The following is a 20507-nucleotide window of genomic DNA, read 5'->3' as shown; positions in this document are numbered from 1 at the left end:
ATGTTGATTTCTAATTATATTTGATTACTTGCACTAGATGCATGGATGTCAGTGTAGATGTGGATTTCTAATTCTATTTGATTGCTTGCACTAGATGCATTGATTTCAGTGTAGATGTTGATTTTTAATCTCATTTGATTAGTTGCATTAGATGCAGTGTAGATGTTGTTTTTAGTCCTATTTGATTGTTTGCGTGGGATGCATCAGATGTTAATCTTGAGGCTATAGATTATTTAAAAGAATATTTTTCAAAATATATTTAGTAATAGGGAGAGGGACACTATTAAGAAATAATTAGTTGTCAAAAGTTGTGATACCTAGAATTAAAATGAAAAAGATGTGCAAAATCAATCCTCCTACAATGTGGAAATTAATCCTTGACAAGATCGTCTCCCTTCTTCATCACCAACTAATTACTAATAGACAATTACATATATTCAAACTTACTAATAAAATAATTGCATATAACAATGTATTCAAAATATGTATAAGAGGAAAATGTATATTTATAAACATCAAGGAAGGAGATGTGATGATTGTTTGGAGAAACAAATAATGTAAATATTCTACAAATCTCGCCACTTATTATAAAAAATTCAAAAATAATTATTTCTTGACTTTGTAAAATGGACTAAAAAAAAAATCATCAAAATATTCTGGAAGGAAATAAATTATTTCAAACATGAACAAAGAAACAAATTATTTCAAGAGTAATCTTGACGCAGTAAATTATTAAAACTACTATTCAAGATATATTTTGTAATATTTGGAGGAATACTATTTAGAATTATTTAGTTGTCAAAAGTTGTGATACCTAAAATTAAATGAAATAGATGTGGAATATTAATCTTCCTCAAACTATTGACAACATTGTCTCCCTTCTTCATCACCAACTAATTACTAATAAACAATTACACACACATATAAAAATATAACACAACAACTATAACATTCACAAACATTACCATCCAAATTCAAAAACACAAACCACTCAAAGCATCCAAACGCATACCTACAAACCATTCAAGGAAAGCAACATTCACCAAAATAAAGAAGAGAATAATATAGTCATGCCAAGCAAAGAAAACATAATGTGAATTTTAAATTTTATCTCAAACTTATACATAATAATGATACTCTAAAAATAGGATATTGTTGTCCACAACCCGAACCAACTTAGATCCATCTAACACGGAATCTATCGACACCAAAAAAAATCAGATCCCTCAAGGTACAAACATTTCCTCAAATTCTACACACTAAAAAAATTTGATCCCTCTCAACCCAAAATAAGTCTAGTGGATGAATCTAAACTAGTACTAAATATCATTTAATCATGAGATTTAACTCATCAAGACATCACTTTAAATACACCATACCAATGATCATTGAATTGAGAAATGACAAGTGAATTAAGATATTTTTGGATCAACGCCATATTTGCTTAACATGCTTGGTGTTGTTTAATTCAATGAAATGGTGGATTTTTGACCGAAATCTCCATGGGAGAGTCCTTCGTCCCCACGCTTTCAACATTTTCATAGTACCAACATCATGTGAAAATCCTTTGTCCCCACCCTTTCAACATTTTCATGGTACCAACATCATGTGAAAATCCTTAGTTCCCACCCTTTCAACATTTTCATAGTACCAACATCATGTGAAAAGGGCAACTCTTATCCTAATTACGTGGCTGCTCAGGTCCACCTTTCCATCTCTGTTTACATAGACAAACGTTGCATTTATTACTACCAGTAGGGGAATTTTAATATACAATAATAAATAACTAGCAATTGCACCAGATGTTGCAATGGAAATATCGTAAGGCATAAATTCAAGAAATTCAAGAGCAACAGATGCTAACACAACATCTAGAAGTGCATCATCATTTGCCTAGACAACTTGAATCGAAGGAGGTAAACAATTTTTTGAATGAGTTCAAGAGCAACATATGATAACAAAACATAACATAAATTCAATAGCAGCAGATGCTAAGAGAACATTTAGAAGTGCATCATCATTTTCCTAGACAAGTTGAATGAAAGAGGTCTAACAAAAGATCCAATGGCATAGATTATGACAGGGATGCAGCTAAGTGAGTTCTTTTCAAATGGGAATGCCTTACGACGTAAAAATATGTTAGACAAAATAAAGGCCAGGCCACATCATTTGTCATCAGACTTATACAATCTAATGCTTGGTAGTCATGTATCAGTCTCAACCCCATGGATATTTGTATGCACTTAATTGTTGTAAAATGTTCATATCCACAACAATAGGTTTGGCTATGTTTTATTTAGTGAATGGGAGATATGTTAGGGAATGCAGTCGAGGAAGGAATTTTGAAACTATGGATATGCAATATTGTTTATAGCATTTGTGGAGATGTGTTGTACATAAAGCATGGCTATGATTTATTTAGTGAATGGGAGATATGTTAGGGAATGCAGTTGGGGAAGGAATTTTGAAACTATGGATATGCAATATTGTTTATAGCATTTGTGGAGATGTGTTGTACATAAAGCATTTTCTGTGCATAAGGATATTGGTTGAAGGGGAATTATGTGTGGTGTAAACAAAGTATTTTATTGATGTGGTTGGACAATGCTTCCCATTCTTTCCTTGGTGTTAATATTATTTAATATTGCATCTCTGTTGGAATCAGGGAAGAATCTTATTTGGGTTGATTTATGAGCAAAAAATAATGGCATTTGATTAGTGAAGTAACAGGTTTTCTAACTTGTAGATAGGGAAATCATCATTCTCAAGTTTCTAACAAGTATTTAAGTACTTTAAGAAGTCAGTTCACGATCTTTTCCCTTTTTATCATGGGTCATAATGGAACTTATTCTTTTACCTCTAACGTTGTCGAGACACATTGTAAGTAGATATTCAACCACAATTCTCTATGTTGTCATACAGTTCTCCAAAATGTTAAGCTTATTGAAACCCTGTGAGCTTTCCTCATGTTCCAAAGCAGTAGGTTGAAGATTTGTATCGTTGTAGGCCTCAATACCAAAGCTCCCAGCCCTCCTCAACTACTTGCATACTCTATCCTTCAAACATAAAATACTTGAGCTTCATGGTGATGGGTAAACTTCAACATACAAGTTTCTCTACTCCAACCTCTCTCCTCATCCAATCTTAGTGGACAAGAACATTATACAACCCTAGGGACATCCCCTGAGACTTGAAAAGCACCACTAAAAATAAAGAGACATCCAGAGGGGTTTAGTTGTCTAGAGTTGATCCACAACTCTTTTGGCACGTACTAAAAAAAATAGACGCAAAAGAAAATAGAAAATTCATCACAAAAGGTGATTCAAAAATTCATGTTAATTCTTTAAGAAATAAGACAAAAGGGAAACAAAATATCCAACGTGTAAATTGATACAATATCAAAAGAAATATACCAGTGAATAAACCAACTTCGATACCGAAGGAGGGAGAAGGAGGAGATGTTCTACTCTAACCACATTCAATCTACCAGTGCGCCCATTAATGGTTCAATCTAGAGTTGATTGGCTCCAATGACTCATATTTGGTGGGGTGCATTGATGAAAAGAAGTCCACTTTAGGCAATTTTATACAACTAAAGATATGTGAAACACATGTTATGAATTCCAATTCTGTAGAATCCTTTTGAGATTTGGGTAAATATTTTACCTACCTAATAGCATGTATTCTAAATGTTAAGCTTATTGAAACCCTATGAGCTTTCCTCATGTTCCAAAGCAGTAGGTTGAAGATTTGTATTGTTGCAGGCCTCAGCACTAAAGCTCCCAACCCTCCTAGACTACTTGCATCCTCTATCCTTCAAACATAAAATACTTAAGCTTCATGGTAATGGGTAAACCTCAACATACAAGTTTCTCTACTCCAACCTCTCTACTCAGCACCAAAGCTCCCAACCCTCCTAGACTACTTGCATCCTCTATCCTTCAAACATAAAATACTTAAGCTTCATGGTAATGGGTAAACTTCAACATACAAGTTTCTCTACTCCAACCTCTCTCCTCATCCAATCTTAGTGGACAAGAACATTATACAACCCTAGGGACATCCCCTGAGACTTGAAAAGAACCACTAAAAAGAAAGAGACATCCAAAGTGGTTTAGTTGTTTGGAGTTGGTCCACAACTTTCTTGGCACATATTGAGAAACATAGACGCAAAAGAAAATAGAAAATTCATCACAAAATGTGATTCAAAAATTCATGTTAATTCTTTAAGAAATAAGACAAAAGGGAAAAAAAATATCCAACGTGTAAATTGATACAATATCAAAAGAAATATACTAGTGAATAAACCAACTTCGATATCAAAGGAGGGAGAAGGAGGATATGTTATACTCTAAGCACAATCAATCTATCAGTGTGCCCATTAATGGTTCAATCTGGAGTTGATTGGCTCCAGTGACTCATATTGGGCGGGATGCATTGATGAAAGGAAGTCCACTTTAGACAATTTTATACAACTAAAGATATGTGAAACACATGTTCTCAATTCCAATTCTGTAGAATCCTTTTGAGACTGGGGTGATGACTAATTCCCTGGGCCAACGAAGTTCAATGGATTAAGGGAAAAATGCTAAAACTAATGATATAAATGTGAGGGGCCATCTTGGAAAACCACATGTCAATCTTGCTCTTCAATTGTACCCGCTCTTGTATAGTATGTGGGTTCTTTCCTTTTGACCACCTGTCTCAACTTGCTATAAATAAAATCAATCACTTGACATTCTACGCTTACCTCTGCCCCAAATATTAATCAAATTTTTGATATGGGATCTCACTCGACTACCATTGCAATAGGGGACGGGAAATTATTATATAAGATGCAATTAGGTTGGGGGCTCATTATTTATCATAAGAACTCAGTGCATAAGGATGAGATGGAGGGTCCGGTGAGTTTTACCACTCCATACTGAGTATTAATCCATTCTTCTCCTAAGCTCAAGTTTTACCACTCCATACCAAGTATTAATCCATTCTTCTCCTAAGCTCAGGGTTCATTAGAGTGTTGGAAATTGCTCAGTTATGCAAGCTTTATTCGGCGCGCTTATGAAACTAAATAATTCAAGGATTATGTAACTAAATAATTCAATTTTTTTAAGTGTAGAGATAATAAATCTAAACTTATGCTATTAGGTAAAATATTTAGGCTATATCTTGAATATAGAAACTAAATAATTCAAGATTTATGTAATTAAATAATTCAAGATTTAGATCTAAACTTATGCTATTAGGTAAAATATTTAAGCCATATCTTGAATATAGAAACTAAATAATTCAAGATTTTTTACGTGCACAGATAATAAATCTAAGCTTATGCTATTAGGTAAAATATTTACGATATATGCTATTAGGTAGGTAAAATATTTATGATATATGCTATAGGTAAAATATTTACAATACATGCTATTAGGTAGGTAAATATTTGTATCGTTGCAGGCCTCAGCACCAAAGCTCATAGCCCTCCTAGACTACTTGCATACTCTATCCTTTAAACATAAAATAATTGAGCTTCATGGCGATGGGTAAAATTCAACATACAAGTCTCTACTCTAACCTCTCTCCTCATCCAATCTTAGTGGACAAGAACATTATACAACCCTAGGGACAACCCTTGAGACTTGAAAAGCACCACTAAAAATAAAGAGACATGCAGATGGGTTTAGTTGTCTGCAGTTGGTCCACAACTTTGTTGGCACATACTAAGAAACATAGATGCAAAAGAAAATAAAAATTCATCACAAAAGGTGATTCAAAAATTCATGTTAATTCTATAAGAAATAAGACAAAAGGGAAACAAAATATCCAACGTGTAAATTGATACAATATCAAAAGAAATATACCAGTGAATAAACCAACTCCGATACCTAAGGAGGGAGAAGGAGGAGATGTTCTACTCTAACCACATTCAATCTGCCAGTGCGCCCATTAATGTTTCAATCTAGAGTTGATTGGCTCCAGTGACTCATATTGGGCGGGGTGCATTGATGAAAGGAAGTCCACTTTAGACAATTTTATACAACTAAAGATATGTGAAACACATGTTATGAATTCCAATTCTGTAGAATCCTTTTGAGATTGGGGTAAATATTTTACCTACCTAATAACATGCATTGTAAATGTTAAGCTTATTGAAACCCTGTGAGCTTTCCTCATGTTCCAAAGCAGTAGGTTGAATATTTGTGTCGTTGTAGGCCTCAACACCAAAGCTCCAAACCCTCCTAGACTACCTACATCCTCTATCCTTCAAGCATAAAATACTTGAGCTTCATGGTGATGGGTAAACTTCAACATACAAGTTTCTCTACTCCAACCTCTCTCCTCATCCAATCTTAGTGGACAAGAACATTATACAACCCTAGGGACATCCCCTGAGACTTGAAAAGCACCACTAAAAATAAAGAGACATCCAGAGGGGTTTAGTTGTCTAGAGTTGGTCCACAAGTCTGTTGGCACATACTAAAAAAAATAGACGCAAAAGAAAATAGAAAATTCATTACAAAAGGTGATTCAAAAATTCATTTTAATTCTTTAAGAAATAAGACAAAAGGGAAACAAAATATCCAACGTGTAAATTGATACAATATTAAAAGAAATATAACAGTGAATAAACCAACTTCGATATCGAAGGAGGGAGAAGGAGGATATGTTCTACTCTAACCACATTCAATCTGCTAGTGCGCCCATTAATGGTTCAATCTGGAGTTGATTGGCTCCACTGACTCATATTGCGCAGGGTGCATTGATGAAAGGAAGTCCACTTTAGACAATTTTATACAACTAAAGATATGTGAAACACATGTTATGAATTCCAATTCTGTAGAATCCTTTTGAGATTGGGGTGATGACTAATTCCCTGGGCCAACGAAGTTCAATGGATTAAGGGAAAAATGCTAAAACTAATGATATAAATATGAGGGGCCATCTCGGAAAACCACATGTCAATCTTGCTCTTCAACTGTACTCGCTCTTGTATAGTATGTGGGTTCTTTCCTTTTGACCACCTGTCTCAACTTGCTATAAATAAAATCAATCACTTGACATTCTACGCTTACTTCTGCCCCAAAGATTAATCAAATTTTTGATATGGGATCTCACTCAACTGCCATTGGGAGAGGGGACGGGAAATTATTATATAAGATGCGATTAGGTTGGGGACTCATTATTTATCATAACAAATCAGTGCATAAGGATGAGAGGGATGGATGAGAGGGAGGGTCAGGTGAGTTTAACCACTCCATACCGAGTATTAATCCATTCTTCTCCTAAGCTCAAGTTTTACCACTCCATACCGAGTATTAATCCATTCTTTTCCTAAGCTCAGGGTTCATTAGAGCGTTGGAATTTGCTCAGTTATGCAAGCTTTATTCGGCGTGCTTATGAAACTAAATAATTCAAGGTTTATGTAACTAAATAATTCAATTTTTTTAAAGTGCAAAGATAATAAATCTAAACTTATGCTATTAGGTAAAATATTTAGGCTATATCTTGAATATAGAAACTAAATAGTTCAAGATTTATGTAAATAAATAATTCAAGATTTAGATTTATGTAACTAAATAATTCAAGACTTGTTTATGTGCATAGATAATAAATCTAAGCTTATGCTATGAGATAAACTATTTAGGATATATGCTATTAGGTATGTAAAATATTTAGGATATAAGCTATAGGTAAAATATTTACAATACATGCTATTAGGTAGGTAAATATATTTAGATATATCCTGAATAGAGAAACAAATTAAGAGTTTATTTGAGAGATTATAATTTGGAAAAATTGCATAAGCTTATGCTATTAGGTAAAATATTTAGGATATATGCTATTAGGTAGGTAAAATATTTAGGATATATGATATAGGTAAAATATTTACAATGTATGTTATTAGGTAGGTAAAATATTTATGATATATCCTGAATAGAGAAACAAAATTAGAGTTTATTAATCTGGAGTTGATTGGCTCCAGTGGCTCATATTGGGCGGGGTGCATTGATGAAAGGAAGTCCACTTTAGACAATTTTATACAACTAAAGATATGTGAAACACATGTTATGAATTCCAATTCTGTAGAATCCTTTTGAGATTGGGGTGATGACTAATTCCCTGGGCCAACGAACTTCAATGGATTAAGGGAAAAATGCTAAAACTAATGATATAAATATGAGGGGCCATCTCGGAAAACCACATGTCAATCTTGCTCTTCAACTGTACCCGCTCTTGTATAGTATGTGGGTTCTTTCCTTTTGACCATGTGTCTCAACTTGCTATAAATAAAATCAATCACTTGACATTCTACACTTACTTCTACCCCAAAGATTAATAAAATTTTTGATATGGGATCTCATTCGATTGCCATTGGGAGAGGGGACAGGAAATTATTATATAAGGTGCGATTAGGTTGGGGACTCATTATTTATCATAACAACTCAGTTCATAAGGATGAGAGGGAGGGATGAGAGGGAGGGTCCGGTGAGTTTTACCACTCCATACCGAGTATTAATCCATTCTTCTCCTAAGCTCAAGGTTCATTAGAGTGTTGGAAATTGCTTAGTTATGCAAGCTTTATTGAACGTGCTTATGAAACTAAATAATTCAAGGTTTATGTAACTAAATAATTCAATATTTTTTATGCGCACAGATAATAAATCTAAGCTTATGCTATTAGGTAAAATTATAGGATATATGCTATTAGGTAGGTAAAATATTTAGGATATATGATATAGGTAAAATATTTATAATACATGCTATTAGGTAGGTAAATATTTGTATCGTTGCAGGCCTCAGCACCAAAGCACCCAACCCTCCTAGACTACTTGCATACTCTATCCTTCAAACATAAAATATTTGAGCTTCATGGTGATGGGTAAACTTCAACATACAAGTTTCTCTACTCCAACCTCTCTCCTCATCCAATCTTAGTGGACAAGAACATTATACAACCCTAGGGACATCCCCTGAGACTTGAAAAGCACCACTAAAAATAAAGCGACATCCAAAGGGGTTTAGTTGTCTGGAGTTGGTCCACAACTCTGTTGGCACATACTAAGAAACATAGACGCAAAAGAAAATAGAAAATTCATCACAAAATGTGATTCAAAAATTCATGTTAATTCTTTAAGAAATAAGACAAAAGGGAAACAAAATATCCAACATGTAAATTGATACAATATCAAAAGAAATATACCAGTGAATAAACCAACTTCGATATCGATGGAGGGAGAAGGAGGAGATGTTCTACTCTAACCACATTCAATTTGCCAGTACGCCCATTAATGGTTTATTCTGGAGTTGATTGGCTCCAATGACTCACATTGGGCGGGGTGCATTGATGAAAGGAAGTCCACTTTAGACAATTTTATACAATTAAAGACATGTGAAACACATGTTATGAATTCCAATTCTGTAGAATCCTTTTGAGATTGGGATAAATATTTTACCTACCTAATAGCATGTATTGTAAATGTTAAGCTTATTGAAACCCTGTGAGCTTTACTCATGTTCCAAAGCAGTAGGTTGAAGATTTGTATCGTTGCAGGCCTCAGCACCAAAGCTCCCAGCCCTCCTAAACTACTTGCATCCTTTATCCTTCAAACATAAAATACTTGAGCTTCATGGTGATGGGTAAACTTCAACATACAAGTTTCTCTACTCCAACCTCTCTCCTCATCCAATCTTAGTGGATAAGAACATTATACAACCCTAGGGACATCCCCTGAGACTTGAAAAGCACCACTAAAAAAAAAAAAGACATCCAGAGGGGTTTAGTTGTCTAGAGTTGGTCCACAACTCTGTTGGCACACATTGAGAAACATAGACGCAAAAGAAAATAGAAAATTCATCACAAAAGGTGATCCAAAAATTCATGTTAATTCTTTAAGAAATAAGACAAAGGGGAAACAAAATATCCAACATGTAAATTGATACAATATCAAAAGAAATATACCAGTGAATAAACCAACTTCGATACCGAAGGAGGGAGAAGGAGGATATGTTCTACTCTAACCACACTCAATCTGCCAGTGTGCCCATTAATGGTTCAATCTAGAGTTGATTGGCTCCAGTGACTCATATTGGGCGGGGTGCATTGATGAAAGGAAGTCCACTTTAGACAATTTTATACAACTAATGATATGTGAAACACATGTTATGAATACCAATTCTGTAGAATCCTTTTGAGATTGGGGTGATGACTAATTCCCTGGGCCAACGAACTTCAATGGATTAAGGGAAAAATGCTAAAACTAATGATATAAATATGAGGGGCCATCTCGGAAAACCACATGTCAATCTTTCTCTTCAACTGTACCCGCTCTTGTATAGTATGTGGGTTCTTTCCTTTTGACCATGTGTCTCAACTTGCTATAAATAAAATCAATCACTTGACATTCTATGCTTACTTCTGCCCCAAAGATTAATCAAATTTTGATATGGGATCTCACTCAACTTCCATTGGGAGAGGGGACGAGAAATTAGTATATAAGATGCGATTAGGTTGGGGACTCATTATTTATCATAACAACTCAGTGCATAAGGATGAGAGGGAGGGATGAGAGGGAGGGTCGAGTGAGTTTTACCACTCCATACTGAGTATTAATCCATTCTTCTCCTAAGCTAAGGGTTCATTAGAGTGTTGGAAATTGCTCAGTTATGCAAGCTTTATTCGGCGCGCTTATGAAACTAAATAATTCAAGGTTTATGTAACTAAATAATTCAATTTTTTTTAAGTGCAGAGATAATAAATCTAAATTTATGCTATTAGGTAAAATATTTGAGCTATATCTTGAATATAGAAACTAAATAATTCAAGATTTATGTAACTAAATAATTCAAGATTTAGATCTAAACTTATGCTATTAGGTAAAATATTTAGGCTATATCTTGAATATAGAAACTAAATAATTCAAGATTTATGTAAATAAATAATTCAAGATTTAGATTTATGTAACTAAATAATTCAAGATTTTTTATGTGCACAAATAATAAATCTAAGCTTATGCTATTAGGTAAAATATTTAGACTATATGTTATTAGGTAGGTAAAATATTTAGGATATATGCTATAGGTAAAATATTTACAATACATGCTATTAGGTAGGTAAATATTTAGGATATATCCTGAATAGAGAAACAAATTTAGAGTTTATTTGAGAGATTATAATTTGGAAAAAATGCATAAGCTTATGCTATGCTAATTGGTAAAATATTTAGGATATATGCTATTAGGTAGGTAAAATATTTAGGATACATGCTATAGGTAAAATATTTACAATATATGTTATTAGGTAGGTAAAATATTTAGGATATATCCTGAATAGAGAAACAAAATTAGAGTTTATTTGAGAGATTATAATTTGGAAAAATTGCATAAAGGATACGAGAAAAAATTATGTTTATTGAATAAATAAACATATATTATACTATAATACTTTTAAAAGGTTTAAAAGTAAAAATAGGTAAATATATTTTAGAATTGTAGAAATAAAGTGGTCTAAGCTTATGCTATTAGGTAAAATATTTATGTTTATTTAACAAATAGATATATATTATATTATATGTAGATAAGGAACAAAATTATGTTTATTGAATAAATAAACATTTATTATACTATAATATTTTTAAAAGGTTTAAAAGTAAAAATATGTAAATATATTTTAGAATTGTAGAAATAAAGTCGTCTAAGCTTATGCTATTAGGTAAAATATTTATGTTTATTTAATACATAGATATATATTATAGTATATGTAGATAAGGAACAAATTTATGTTTATTGAATAAATAAACATATATTATACTATAATACTTAAAAAAAGTTTAAAAGTAAAAATAGGTAAATATATTTTAGGATTGTTGAAATAAAGTGGGGCTTTCAAACTGTGACATATTGAATAAATAAACATATATTATACTATAATATTTAAAAAAGGTTTAAAAGTAAAAATAGGTAAATACATTTTAGATTGTAGAAATAAAGTTGTCATATCTCCCAAAAACTCAACACGTGTCAACGCGAAAGATAATTACAATAGCAATTTTTTTTTTTATTTAATATTACTAAAGGAAAACTATTAAGTCGGACAACCTTCCTACAGTCCTCACTACTCCGGTCGATTGTAAAGTTTCTGGCAAACGGAATATTGGTTCACGGTGATGTTAAAGGCTTGGTACTACCAGGACTGTTTTTCATTAACTCTACTCGCACTTTGGGAAACTCCCGCCTCCTCGCAATCTGTAAACTCGATGACCTTAAATTACACTTGGCAACTTCATTAAGTATGCATGGGATAAGTTGTATTGTTGGGTTAATGCTTTTGGTTTATGGTGTTAATTTTTCCTGCTTTGCCCTCTACGTGGCACGAGCAGGCCCTTCCCTCCGCAGTCACTTTCCTCGAGCTTTTCGCCACATCAACGGAGGATGGACTGGGTTGTGATCCTACGGTTCAACTCTTTTTGAGGTTTGGTCTTTCCAAGTTTCGGCTACCTCGTTGCATTTTCATTTCCACCACTTGGCGCTGGCTCTGTTTCTCCCCTTTGTTTTTCCGCGGCCCTGCTCTGTCTATCGTTCCAGGCCTTGAACGAGTTAGAAGGCCCACAGATGCAGGGTTATGGCGTCCTTATCGTATGGAAGAAAACGGGTAAGTGCTCTACAGTATAATTTTGAAGTTCTTCGCCACTAAAACTTTAATTTTTTTTTGTTAAACGTTTTCCACAACTCTCTATTAACTAATGTTGATGTGGTGCTTTCTACTTGTAGATTTCTCCTCAAGAGTCCGGGACTCTCTGTTGTTGCTACATGGTAGGCACCTTGAAAATGTTCATTAGTCAAGATTCCCGGGTAAGGAATTTATCTTCGGGTGGTTGTTTTTCGGTTGAGCTTGGTTCTTCTGGTTATTTGAAACTGAGTTTGTCGACTTTATTGTTTCTGTTACACAGTGTTTCAAAGTCTTGTTGAGTTTGATGTGTGGTAAATTTAACAGCCTAGAGCTGTAGTGGTTAAGACCTGTACCCTTTACTCGTGTAGAGGGTTTTTGTCTTTCTAGCACCAAGTTTGAAACAGTGGTTACTCCGATGTAATTATATAATTTTTAACTGTGCCATGGTTTATCCCGTGGCTTATCTAGTTGTTCTATGTGAGCTAGAAATGTGTTGAGAAGCATCCCTCAGGGGATAACCTGAGTGAAGTTGTTCACAATGTTTTGATTAAGCTTATTCACTCTTTCTAATATGCATTCACATAAACTCTTAAGTTTTATAGCCTACTTCTAGATGGTTATCGTTCCCATGCTACATTCAGTTGTATAATATAATGGAATTTTTCCCAATTCTTGTTTTCTATTCAGATGTTTTGAGTATGTGAACATAACGGCCTCTATCCGGATTTACATTCGTCTTTTAATGGTTATTCAGGAATTAAAAGAAGGTTCAATGCTGTCTGTTAATAATTCATGCCTCTGTACTATATGATTATGTTCAATACTGGTTTCTTACTGCTTCCGTGTTTATATCTGGATATCTAAGTCTTGCATGCAAAATTTCTTAGTTATTTGATTGCTGTGGAATTCCTACCCGTAGGGTTCGGGAAATCTGTTTTGCAATATTTCCTTTGACGTGCTCACTTGCACGATACAGAGTATTCACCTATTAAAACTCTCTGGGGTCCATCCTCGGTTGCGACTTGAGAAGGAAATTTCCCACGCATCGTGTGCCATGGTTATCTGCGACTTACCTGTGTTCCAGCATTTTATTTTTGTAAATGAAATATATATAACAGGCATTATATCACCAGACCAAATCCTAGGTTAACACCCATAATACAACAAGATCTATAGACCCATAACATTCGGGTTTCACCCTCATCATTCTTACTATTATTGACATGTATAACCTTGTTCAGTTTTTTTTTCATTTCTTTTCCTTTTTTTCCATGGCGTGAAGTCTATGGTTGTAGTTTAAATTGTACCTACCCAGCTAAGGTTTTGGTTAGCAGATTGGAAACGTCTTTGCTATATTATATACCTACCACACCCTAAGGGTCTCTCTTCCCTCATGCCAGGGTTTTGCGTGGTCCAGAATCTTTACGAAACCCTACAGATTCACTATGGTTAATATTTACTCATGTGTTATTCCAGAACTTAAGAGGGTTTTATATGCTTACCCCTTTTTTTTCCTGTTTCTCTGAAAGCCGAGTTTCAATAATCAATCTATATATATATATATATATATATATATATATATAGATATAGATATAGATATAGATATAGATATAGATATAGATATATATATATATATATATAGATATAGATATAGATATAGATATAGATATAGATATATATATATTTAAAGAGTCAATTTTGTACAAAGGTTTCAGCTACAATTTTTTTTTCATTTCCTATGAATGATACAAAACTTAATCATGCACAGCAGTTAGAATTTTCAGTACCTGTTCTTTTTTATGTCAATACGTTATTTCAATAGAACTGTTCACCTCTGTTCTCTGAACTGCTGTGACTCGCGAAGCACTCCAGAAGCTGAGCCTTTCCTTTATCTCCCACTTCTAATTTGCCACCCAACCTTGAGATTCGTCTTTCAAGACCAAAATCTCCCCCCTTGCTCTCTTGTAGGACCACTATCCTTAGCAAGATACTGGCTATCTAGTCATCACCAGACTTAGCCATCCGTTTCTTTTTTTCTTCCTCTGCCTGTCCTTACAGCACAGATTTTGCCTCCCCTCTCTTCCTTTTCTCTAGAAGCCCTTCCAGTTAGGGGAGGTAGTTAGGGTTGCAGTTACAGTAACCTTATTTTCCCAACTTCCTCCTCAAGAAGTTGCTAGCACTTCAAAGAAAACATTTATTATTTTTTTTTTAAAAGAAAAATAATAAAAATATTATTAAATTCCAAACAGAAATAATGTCATATTCAGTTTGTCTTTTACCACAGTAAAGTCAAATATTTACATTTTTCCCGGGGCATTACATCTCCCCCTCCTGAAATTAGACATCGTCCCAATGTCTGTTGACCATGAACAACCCTGGGTAAGCTTTTTTCATGAGCTCTTCATCTTCCCAAGTGGCCTCATCAGGCCCAAAGTGCTGCCACTGCACTTTAACTTGGGTAATAGCTCGCTTCTGTAGCATTACTTCTCTCCGGTCAAGGATGTTCAGCGGTTCGACCAAGATTTCTCCTTCCGGTTCGACCTGCAACATACAACATCCCAATTCAGTTGTCTTTAAAGGAAAAGCACTTAGACTGATTTACTGGAGGTAATTCTCACCTGTATATCCTGCCATCTGATTACATGTTTAGGATCATAAACATATTTTTTCAACACAGAAACATGGAAGACATTGTGGACTCGTATGTGACTTGGCAAAGCGAGCTGGTAAGCCACCGGCCCAATTCTTGCCAAGACTTGGAATGGTCCACAAAATCGAGGTGCCAACTTAGTGCAACCGCTCCATTGTAGTGTACTCTTTTTTGCTCGAATTCTTACATACACATGATCACCGACTTGGTATTCCTTAAACTTTCTTTTCTGGTCAGCAAAGTTCTTTTGCCTGTCCTGAGCTGCTTTTAAATTGGACTGTACCTTCTTAACCATTTCCTCCATTTCCTTAAGCATTTCGGGACCAAGCATCAATTTGTCCTCGGGTCCACCCTAGCTTGAGGGTGTGCGACACTTCCGCCCATACAGTACTTCAAATGGGCTCATTTGCAGTGATGTATGATAGCCATTATTGTATGCGAACTCGACCAAGTGCAGGTAATCTTCCCACCTGGTCGGTTGCTGCATTACATATGCCCTTAACATATCTTCCACCACCTGGTTCACCTGTTCTGTTTGTTCGTCAATTTGAGGGTGATATGTCGTACTGAAATTTAGTTGAGTTCCAAATTCTGCAAACAATGTTTTCCAAAAGACCGATGTAAATTTTACATCACTGTCTGAGATTATTTTTTTCGGTAATCCATGCAACCTAAATATGTTTTTCATAAAAATATGAGCAATCTATATAGCTCTGTAAGTAGATTGCACAAGTATAAAATGTGTTGATTTACTTAATTTGTCCACCACCACCATGATGGAGTCGTTATTTTTCCTTGTCTTGGGCAAACCTGTTATGAAGTCCATAGAAATGGTTTCCCACTTCCATTCCGGAATGGGTAATGGTTGCAATAACCCCACAAGGTGTTGGTGTTTTGCTTTGATTTGTTGGCACTCTAGACAACGTGCCAAGTACTCAGCCACATCTCTCTTCATACCCAGCCAGTAATATTCTTTTCGGAGTGCAGTGATCATTTTCTGATATCCTGGGTGTCCAACATAGTGACTTATATGAAATTCATCCAAAATCAAATTTTTAATGCTGTTTTGATTGGGCACATACAACCTCTTCTTGTAGTACAACATTCCAGCATCATCCACCCCATAACCTTGCTGATTTTCTTTGCTGGTAGACTGTTGTACTTGTTGTTTTATTTGCTGGTATACAGTATCTTGCTCTGCTACTTTTTTAATCATCTCCTTGAAGGGGCTTTTCCATTCGCTACAGGAAATTTCATATAAACATTGTAATTTCCGACTTAAAGCGTCCGCCACCCGGTTCTCTTTCCCCTTCAAATGTTTGATTTCAAAATCAAAACCACTTAGGAAATCCACCCACCGTGCTTGCCTAGCATTTAAAGTGGGCTGGCTAAAATAATTGGTCAGACTGTGGTGGTCTGTCAATAATAAAAAATTTCTTCCCATAAGATAATGTCACCACATCTTCAAGGCGTGTATGACAGCTGCCAACTCTAAGTCATAAGCGGAATATTTCTGCTCATGTTCTTTTAATTTCCTTGACTCGTAAGCAATTACCTTCCCTTCTTGCATCAACATGCCTCCTACACCTTCCTTGCTTGCGTCAGTGCACACCACATAGTCCTTATTAGGATCAGCTATGCTCAGAATGGGTGCAGTGGTGAGCAGATGCTTAAGCTGCTCAAAACTTTTTTGGCATTCCAAGGTCCATCTGAAAGCTCTTCCTTTTTTCTGTAAGGAAGTGATAGGATACGCTACTCTTGAGAATCCTTCTACAAATCGTCTGTAATAACTGGCTAATCCCATGAAGGATCTGATGTCTGCTACATCCTTCGGTACGGGCCATTCCATTATGGTCTTTATCTTTTCAGGATCTACCGCGATCCCTTCCTTCGTGATTATATGGCCCAAATACTATATTTCTTCCTTGAAGAAGTCGCACTTGCTGAACTTGGCATATAACTGGTGTTCTCGGAGGGTTTGCAGCACTAATCTGAGGTGCTCCTTGTGCTCTTCCATAGTGCGGGAATATATCAGTATATCATCAATAAATATCAGCACAAATCTATCCAAATATTGATGAAATATGTTGTTCATTAAGCACATAAAAGTTGCGGGGGCGTTAGTTAACCCAAAGGGTAGCACCACAAACTCGTAATGTCCATACCTTGTTCTAAAAGCTATTTTAGCTATGTCTTCTTCCTTAATCTTGATTTGGTGATACCCTGATCGCAAATCGATCTTGGAAAATACTGTTGCACCTTTCACTTGGTCGAAAAGTTCATCAATCTGGGGTAGAGGATACTTATTTTTTATTGTCAGTTTGTTCAACTAACGATAATCTATGCACATGCGAAGGGTCCCATCCTTTTTCTTAACAAACAATACTGGAGCTCCCCAAGGAGACACACTGGGGCGAATATAGTTTTTGTCTAACAGTTCCTGTAACTGCATTTTTAACTCTGTCAAATTTGGTGTGCTCATTCTATAAGGTGCTCAGGATTCCGGGGCCACCCCTGGCACCAATTCGATTGTAAAGTCTATATCTCTTTTAGGTGGTAGCCTGGGGATCTCTTCCGGAAACACATCAGCAAATTCTTGTATCACTGGAATGTTTCCAAGGTAGTTGTTTTGTCTTTTGAGTTAGCATAGCCCACTTGGATGGCATAAATCTGACATCCCTTCCTAATGCATTTTGCTAACTCAGAGGCAGTTATTGGCCGAACATGTACTGGCCGCTTAATCCCTTGCATCTCTTGCCTAGCTCCAAGCTCATCTTTATAATAAATAGTCTTTATTTTACAGTTGACTAAGGACCAGTGTTTTTCTAGCCAATCCATACCGATTAGAATATCATATGAACCAAGGGGGAGCACATTTAATTCTACCATCACTGGTTGTCTTGCTATCATTAAAGAGCAGTTATTGACTTTTGCAAGCACTCATCTCTTGGCCCCTGTAGCCAGCTGTACTAGCCACGGGTTCTTGAATTTAACAAGTTGCAATTTACAATGCTCTACAACCTTAGGACTAATATAACTTAATGTGGCTCCAGGATCAATTAAAACAGTTACAGTAAGGTCTGAAATTTTACCTTCGAATTCCACCATGGTCGGCTAGTACTCTGCCTGACGATCGTCCAGGGCTACATTAATCCTTGGTAGACTACGTCCTATATCGCCGACTGTCGATGCTTCATGGATCTGGGATACCTGTTCGATTCCCTTTCGTTGAGGGCAATTTTTGACATAGTGAGGCCCACCGCAACCCCAACACTGTACTGGAGGCCTTGTTGTCCCTTCGTTATCTAACTTTACAAGCTATTTGTCGACTCTGGACTCATTGGTTGGCTTGGACCTGAGCGAATTTTTCTGTACATTTCTGTTGTTTTGCCCCTTGCCAACACCCTTGTTACCACTACTGCGATTCCCCTTATTGTTTCCAGCCAACTTATTACTTCTCTTATCATTCCATCTTTTACTTGGAATTTCTCCCTTCTGTTTACTCTGCTGGTAACAAATCCTGGCTTTACGTATTGCTTCATCCATTGTCTTTGGATTTTCAAACTCAATCCTTTCCCGCATATTCAGAGGTAAACTACTAACGAACCTCTGCACTTTAGCTTTTTCTTCTCTAATATAAGGCACATAACGAAGCAATGAAGTAAAACGAGTGATAAATTCGTCCATGGTTTGTTGTCCCAACCACAAGTCATGGAATTCTCTTGCCTTTTCATCATAAAAACGCTCGGTCAGGTATCTTTCCTTAAAGTACCTTTGAAATTTCTCCCAGGTTATGTTCTGTTCGCTTACTCCTCTTACGATCTTAACTTCTTCCCACCACAGGGTGGCTTTTCCCTGTAATTGGAAGATGGCCAATCGTGCCTTAAGGTTGTGATCGTATTCATATAGCTGGAAATATTTGTTCATATTAATCAACCATGCCTCAGCTGCTTCCTCCTGTTCTCCATCAAAGTGTGGCGGTTTGATCTTACGAAATTCCCCTTGCAACTCTATTCGTTGCCTTTTTGATGTCTATTGTTCGGATGCATTATCAGATCATTCCTCCTCCCTTCCTTCTGACCCTTCAGGTTCTGTGTGGTGATTCTGCTCTTCTGACATTCTTTGCTACTCAACACTAGGATTTGCTAGCTGTTGATTCTGTTTATCGAACAGGATTTTTATAATCCTCTCCTGTTCCATAGTTAACCTTGTGTTATCCTCCCGTAACCGGGCCATTTCATTTTTCAACTCTTGTACTGTCTCCAAAATGGCCAGATTTGTATTGCGAGCCTCCTCTCCGAGTTGTACCCATAGCTCGGGGTTATTCTCAGGACCAGTTACAGGTCCCTGACCCACCACAAACCTGCGTGACGCACTGTCTGCTCTTCTCATACTGTCAGTCTTCTGTTTTCCTGTACTTTAACATAAGAAAAGTGACAGAAAGAAAAAGTCAACATACTAACTGTTTTTCTTGAACTGCTCAAATAGAGACGAAAATAAATTGTATGTGTTGTTTCTGTTATCAACTTTCAATTCCCAGAGGCCTCAGTTTTTGTAACTGGGCTCTGATACCAATTGTCATATCTCCCAAAAACTCAACACGTGTCAACACGAAAGATAATTACAATAGCAATTTTTTTTTGTTTTAATATTACTAAAGGAAAACTATTAAGTCGGACAACCTTCCTACAGTCCTCACTACTCCGGTCGATTGTAAAGTTTCTGGCAAACAGAATATTGGTTCACGATGATGTTAAAGGCTTGGTACTACTAGGACTGTTTTTTCATTAACTCTACTCGCACTTTGGGAAACTCCCGCCTCCTCGCAATCTGTAAACTCGGCAACTTTATGTTACACTTGGCAACTTCATTAAGTATGCACTGGATAAGTTGTACTGTTGGGTTAATGCTTTTGGTTTACAGTGTTAATTTTTCCTGCTCTGCCCTCTACGTGGCACGAGCAGGCCCTTCCCTCCGCAGTCACTTTCCTCGAGCTTTTCGCCACATCAATGAAGGATGGACTGGGTTGTGATCCTACGGTTCAGCTCTTTTCGAGGTTTGGTCTTTCCAGGTTTCGGTTACCCGATTGCATTTTCATTTCCACCACTTGGTGCCGGCTTTGTTTCTCCCCTTTGTTTTTTGCGGCCCTACTCTGTCTGTCGTTCCAGGCCTTGAACGAGTTAGAAGCCCACAGAT

Source organism: Pinus tabuliformis, chromosome 4_1 (genome assembly GCF_031772625.1).
Source record: "Pinus tabuliformis cultivar Carrire ecotype Pingquan chromosome 4_1, CPIR1, whole genome shotgun sequence".
Classification (NCBI taxonomy): Eukaryota; Viridiplantae; Streptophyta; class Pinopsida; order Pinales; family Pinaceae; genus Pinus; species Pinus tabuliformis.
This window is presented reverse-complemented; position numbering follows the sequence as displayed.